The following is a 7337-nucleotide window of genomic DNA, read 5'->3' as shown; positions in this document are numbered from 1 at the left end:
ATATATATATATATATATATATATATATATATATATAATATATATATATATATATATATATATATATATATATATATATATATATTATATATATATATATATATATATATATATATATATATATTATATATATATATATATATATATATATATATATATATTATATATATATATATATATATATATATATATATATATATATATATATATAAAATACTTTTATTCAGCAAGGATGTTAAATTGATAAAAAGTGACAGTAAAGACTTATATTGTTAGAAAAGATTTCTATTTTGAATAAATGCTGTTCTTTTTAACTTTTTATTTATCAAAGAATCCTGAAAAAAGTATCAGAGATTCCAAAAAAATATTAAGCAGCACAACTGTTACCAAAATTGACAATAAATAAGCATATTTAAATGATTTCTGATGGATTGTGTGACACTAAAGACTAGAGTAATGGCTGATGAAAATTCAGCCTTGCATCACCGAAATAAATGATATTGTAAAGTATATTAAACTAGAAAACTGTTATTTTAAATTTCAATAATGTTTCATAATATTACTTTCTTTTCTGTATTTTTAATTAAATAAACAGTAGTTTGATGGGCAATTTAAAAAAATAAATAAATAAAAGAAAATAAAGAAATAAAGAAAATTCACCTTTCCATGTGACATATTTTACCTCTTATTTGTAACATGAAATATTAATTTAAATCCTGCTGTTTATTGTTGTTTTTGCCTTGATTCCATACATTATGGTGCTTCTTGTTTATTAGATACATTTATCTGTTTGGTGTTACCTTGGATGTTTTCAAATTTTAATAAGCCACGCACCCCTAGAGGGATCTAACTTTTGAACTTTTTCCAATTTTATAGATGAAAATGTTATCAGTAAATGACTCAAACTTGTGTTAGACCATATGCTCTATCCTTCACACCACATCTACAAAACATTAATGAGCATAATTAAGAAGGTAAAGTTTGATGCAATCCAGCCATTATCCATAATCCATAACCATCCACTCTGAGAAGCCAGAAATAGACAGATCTCATTGTAATTCATGGCCATGAACATTTGAGGCCAGCGCATGAGAGCCTACATCTCAAATGCTTCTTTATCTATCTCCTCTTAACATATACATTTATATACAGAACAGCTTTCTACAGAACTGCACAGAAGCGGCTTCTTTACTGGAGCAAATGTATGCAGATGGAATTCATGTTCTGCAAAAGTCCCTAATGTAAGGTTACAAGGCAGTGCGTCCTCAAAGCACTGACTCACTGGTGTAGGATGACAGATGAGTGTTCGCTGAATAGAAAGCCACGATCAAACTCCAGGATGAATTCTGGGCAAGCGTACCTCTTTTTTAATCAGTTACACAACGGAACGTCTATGAAGAACCTCACGGCAAAAGCGCAGCAGCTGTGAAACTGTCAAAACACTGTATGCGCTACATCAATATCCGCCTACAAAGGTGGATGTGCTAAGAGATGTCCTTAAACACAAGAATATGTGCACGTAAATAAACAAGACATTGCGATAAACAAGCAACGAAGGGCACATCTATTATGGGATTTCCTATAGTGTCTATAGCTGAGAGAGCGATATGAAACATCTCTACGACTCACATTAATGTTCCTGAGTTTCTTCTTGCCCCTCTCTATTCGGCTGAGGAGTCTGTGATGTTCTCTAGGTGTCTGCTGGAGAAGGCGGTCATCGACGGATATGGTCTTCCTAAGAGGCACTCTATCCCTCCAAGGCTCTGGGACAAGACTCTGTGAATCCACACTCCGAGGGAAGCGCTTCACTTCCGACAGCGACGACGTCTCCCCTCGGTCATGGTCACGCAGCACTGACCCTGAAAGAGAGAAACAGACACCTCAGGTGATAACTGACACCCGGAGAGAAAGAAAACACCACAGAATGAGGATAGGACCAAAACCTTGCCTTACAAGAACAGACATTTTGAAGTGTTAGTTGTCTTAAAATCAAGGAGCCATACACTTTCAAAAAATATTAAGGCCTAAATTTAAATTGTATGTATTTGAATTGCATATAAACTTCCCATCTATTTGGTTTTAACATAAATAAACTAATAAGTGACATATTTCCCCCATGTGATTTGAAAAAAGGTAATTGTGACTTTTTATCTCACAATTCAGACTTTTTTCTTTCAACTGAGCTGAAAACAGAATTGCGAGAAAAAAGTCTGAATTCTGGGATAAAAAGTTGCAATTGCCTTTTTAATATTTTAATTACATGGCAGAAACCAGCTTCCTTACATAAATAAATTAGCATTTTATTTATCCAAAATAATTAATATTTATATTTACATGCAATTTAACAAAATTACATTGACTGGCAGCATAAACAAGCTTAAAATAATATTAATATTTTAAGATCAAGATTAATAATACTAATAATAATAGATTAAACAATAGTAAAATATAAACATAAATAGAAATTTGAAGGAATAAATTAGGCAACATAAAGTTCAAATTTCTGTAATAGTACTAAATGTGTTTTGAATAAAAAGTAATGATGAGATTTAAAGATATTTATCATTAAATCCAATTTTTTTTCTATCTCATATATTTGAACTATTTTAATATTGCTTGTTCCGTAATGCAAAATAAATTTTTACCTGTTTTGTTTACGCATATCTGACAAATACATAAACCAAACACTACCAGTCAAAAGTTTTTGAACAGTATGAATTTTTTTTAAAGTCTCTTCTGCTCACCAAGCCTGCATTTATTTGATCCAAAGTACAGCAATAACAGCAAAAAATGTAAATATTTTTCCATTTAAAATAAGTCTTTTCTATTTGAATATATTTTAAAATGTAATTTATTCCTGTTATTTAAAAGCTGAATTTTTAGCATCATTACTCCAGTCACATGATCCTTCAGAAATCATTCTAATATTTGAATTTGCTGCTCAAAAAACATTTATTATTATTATTATTATGTTGAAAACAGCATTTATCTGAAATAGAAATCTTTTGCAACATTATAAATGTTTTAAGCATAACTTTTGATCAATTTAAAGCATCTCTGCTGAATAAAAGTATTAATTTCTATCATTTCTTTCCCAAAAAACAAACAAAAAAATATACTGACTCCAAGCTTTTTGAATGGTGTAGTGTATAACACTTTACAGTTAGAAAAGCTTTTTATTTTAGATAAATGCTGATCTTTGGATCTTTCTATTCATCAAAGTATCCTAAATAATTACTCAAATGTTTTAAATATTGATATTAATAATAATAAATGTTTCTTAAGCACAAAATAAAAAATAATTTTATTAGTTGAAAATTAAAATTAGTTGAGATCAAAACTGTGTAATCCAACTGGATGGAAATGTATTATGCCATTCAAATACATAAATCTTACATTTAGGCTGAAACTTTTTTTGAGCATAGAAAGCAGCAGGACTGAGGAAATCACGAGAAATCACTTAAAAAAGGAAAAAAAAAATTAAATAGAACATTTTAAATAGCCCATCCTCTCACTTCCTCTCAATTCTCATTTAAACTGCTCTGATTAAACATCTTCCCACTGCTTCTCTGGTGAGTCATGTCTGTGACAATTTCACCGTAATGAACATGGTGTAAAAAAATTAATTACCAACTATTGCACCACATAGATGAATAAAAGTCCGTTTGAATGGCTGAAAATTTCACTTTCACCTCAAGTAACATTAAAAGTAGAGTATTTTGAAGATCTAATAGTGGAGTTCTTGTAAACTGAAGGCTTCTAATGTAAACACACACATACACCGTATGTTTGTAGGTTGGTAAGCGGGGTGTTTGGTTTCTCTGTACCATCAGCTGGTGAGCAGCAGTTTTTACTCTTTATCCACTGAGCAACTCATAGCATGGTTTCGTCTCCTCCACTTACAATTAAAACTGCATGAAGACCTGTTATTGTCTTCCCCTCTGAGACTGTTGTGAAGCAAACATCCTCTGAAGTAGACGTCAAATAAACATTTATGAATTCGGTTTTATAGATACAACCCACTGTGTTGCATCTGTAACAAATTTTAATGGTGTCCTGATAAAACCTAAACCATTTTGATAACCAAGCTTAAATTTAGGATGCCAGTTTGAGAAATTAATCAACAAATCGCATAATTGTGGTGAATACAGTCAGTAACAGTGGTCTATTATTTCTGCAGCACTTGTTTAATGACAAGATGGAGATACTGAATTTAAAGTAACTCTTAAAGTAATGGCATCAGACAGTAATACTTTGATTTATGGGTGTTTTTTAATGACAGACACTTTTATGGGTTGATTTTTATTCAGATTTATCAATATTTAATAAATATTTTTTTCCCTACTTTCTTAAAGATTTTTTAGGAAGGTGTTTCCGTCAGGTCATTGCGACTTTATCTCACAATTCCAACTTTTTAGTTTACATCTCGCAATTCAAAATTTATTTTCTCACGATTGCATAATATAAACTCACAATTCCGACTTTTTACTCAGAATTGTGAGATATAAACTCGCAATTCTGAGAAATAAAGACAGATTTCCGTGATATAAACTTGCAATTGCGAGTTACAAAGTCAGAAACGCAACACAAAAAGTTTTTTTTTTACTTTGACTTTATCTCAGAAGTTTATATCTTGCAATTCTGACTTAAGTGCAAGTAATTAAGTAAGAATTGTGAGATATAAACTTGCAACTCTGATAACATATCAGTTATTTTTCCAGTAAAAATTGGACTGTATAAGTTGCAGTCGTGTTTATATCTCACAATTCTGAAAAAAAGTCAAAAGCATTTGACAGAAAGAAGTCAGAACTGTGTGAAAAAAATCTGAATTGTGAATTTATATCACACAATTCTGACTTTATAACTTGGAATTAGGAGTTTATATCATGCATTTCTGAGGAAAAAAGTCAGAATTGCAAAATATAAACTCACAATTCTGTGATATAAAGTCAGAATTAACATCTCAATTCTGCGAAAAAAATCATTAAGTATTTTTCAGAATTGTGACTTTAGTTTAAATCTGACTTTATAATTTGAAACTGCAAGTTTATATCTCCCAATTCTGAGAAAAAAAAGTAAGAATTGCGAGTTTGTGTCATGAAATATTGAGAAAAAAGTAAGATAAAGATAAAAAGCCGCAATAACCTTTTAATATTTTTTATTTAGTGGTGGAAATGGCCTTCCATAGACTTTGACATTCTAAAAAATGCTACAATTACATGCTACAAATGCATATCAATTCCACCAATATTAATAATTTCAGTATGTAAAAAATGGTGCTTTTTACACTTCCAGACAATATAATTTTATGAAATTATGTAAATATTACTCTGGGATTACTATTATCTGTTTAAAAATGACTATATGGCTTAAAGTGAACCCAAAATATGTTGTAAATTTTAAATCAGACACATAATTACTAGAGACATATAGAGGTATACATTTAACTATTTAAAAAAATGTTTATTTAATTATTATTTATTCTACTTCTTAATAAATGTTCATTTATTGAACATAATAATCAATGGTCATTTCCAATATATTCTGGGTTAATTTTAAGCAAAAATATAGTCATTTTTAAACAATAGCCGAGTAAAAACTACCCAGAAGGCTGGGTTAAACATTTAACCCAATCGCTCGGTTAAAACAACCCAATTGTTGGGTTTGTCCATAGTTGTTTTTTAGCCCTTTTAGCATTTTATTTACAGTTTATTAACTTGTATTTTGGATCTATAAAATGTTAGCAAGACATGCAAGTCAATTTTATTCCAGAAAGTATAAAATGCCATTTTGCTATTCTGTTAAACACACTTTATGAAATTATTGCAATTATTTGTGAGATTTACTAGCAAATTTTGTGTGAAAATTGTCATGTACATTTATTTTTCAGTATAGTATGCAAGTTAATAAAAAACCCCAAATGTAATTATTTAATTTAATGAATATATATATATGTATACACAATACCAGTCAAAAGTTTTTGAACAGTAAGATTTTTAATGCTTTTAGAGTATGCTCTTCTGCTCACCAAGCCCGAATTTATTTGACCCAAAATACAGCAAAATCAGTAATATTGTGAAATATTTTTAGTATTTAAAAAAAAAAAACACACTACAGGTGCTTCACAATCCCATAGAAGAACCTTTTTTGTCTAAATGGTTCCATAAAGAACCTTGAACATCTGAAGAACCTTTCTGTTTTACAGAAGGTTCTTTGTGGCAAAAGAAGGTTCTTCAGATTATAAGAAGGTAAGAAAGAGATGGTTCTTTAAAGAACCTTTGACTGAATGGTTCTTTGTGGAACCAAAAATTGTTCTTTTATGGCATCGCAGTGAAGAACCTTTTAAAGCACCTTTATTTTTAAAAGTGTACATACTGTAATTTAAGATTCTGAAAACAACAATGTGTAGAAACACTTTATTTCCAGTTTATTTTATGAAAGTCCACAGAAGTGCGAAAGTGCCCATAATTCAATGGTATTAAATGATCATCTGCACATACCACTTTATTTACATGGCACTCCAAGATACTGCAAGCAATACCATGGTATTCAAGAAAACTATGGTAGCACAATGGTATTTTAATATGGAACTGCCAAGAACACTTGTCACATCATAATCACAGCCCAATTACTGGACTTCTACATGTTCCATTGACAAATCCACAAAAATAATCCAATGAAAACTATTTTATGCCATTCAAACATTCTCATTAGTTACCCAGGTGCCAACCCAAGTGTGCATTGCACGCTACAGCCTTACATTATGTAATCTCACTTGTCAAACATATAGACTTAACTTTGTTAACGCATCACTATGGAAACGCCATTGACTGTAGCTGAATGAAACCTGAACGGATGGGTGTAGCGTCTGTGTGTGTGTCATGTGTCCAACTGAACCATATCAAGTTCCTTCAGTGGTCCCTGACGACAGATTCCTGCGGTGCTCTGGCTAGCACAGCTAGACATTATTTTCACATTATGAGCTCGCATCTACTCATACCATCTGCTCTGGTGCCTTCACAGCATTTCCACACACCATATTGCTATCTGACATACAAACTACATTATTAAAACAATATATTCCCAACCAGATCATGTTTGTTGCACTCTGTTAGTAGTCAAATCTTTAGACTTCTCTATATACAGCTTTTGAGGTTTGAGATTTAATCCCAGCAGTCCGATGTCAACAAAGACTCATAACCGAGCAGCTCTGTGAAGCTGTTATATCACATCACCTGCGGTGACACTATTTGTAAACCCTCCTACAGCTCGAGTGTGGCTCCAGGGCTAAGCGCACTTAAAAATTATATCTGCAATGGATTTTTTTCACAAAACGA

This window comes from Garra rufa, chromosome 22 (genome assembly GCF_049309525.1).
Source record: "Garra rufa chromosome 22, GarRuf1.0, whole genome shotgun sequence".
Taxonomy (NCBI): Eukaryota; Metazoa; Chordata; class Actinopteri; order Cypriniformes; family Cyprinidae; genus Garra; species Garra rufa.
The sequence above is the reverse complement of the archived record's forward strand: the minus strand, read 5'-3'. Positions refer to the sequence as shown.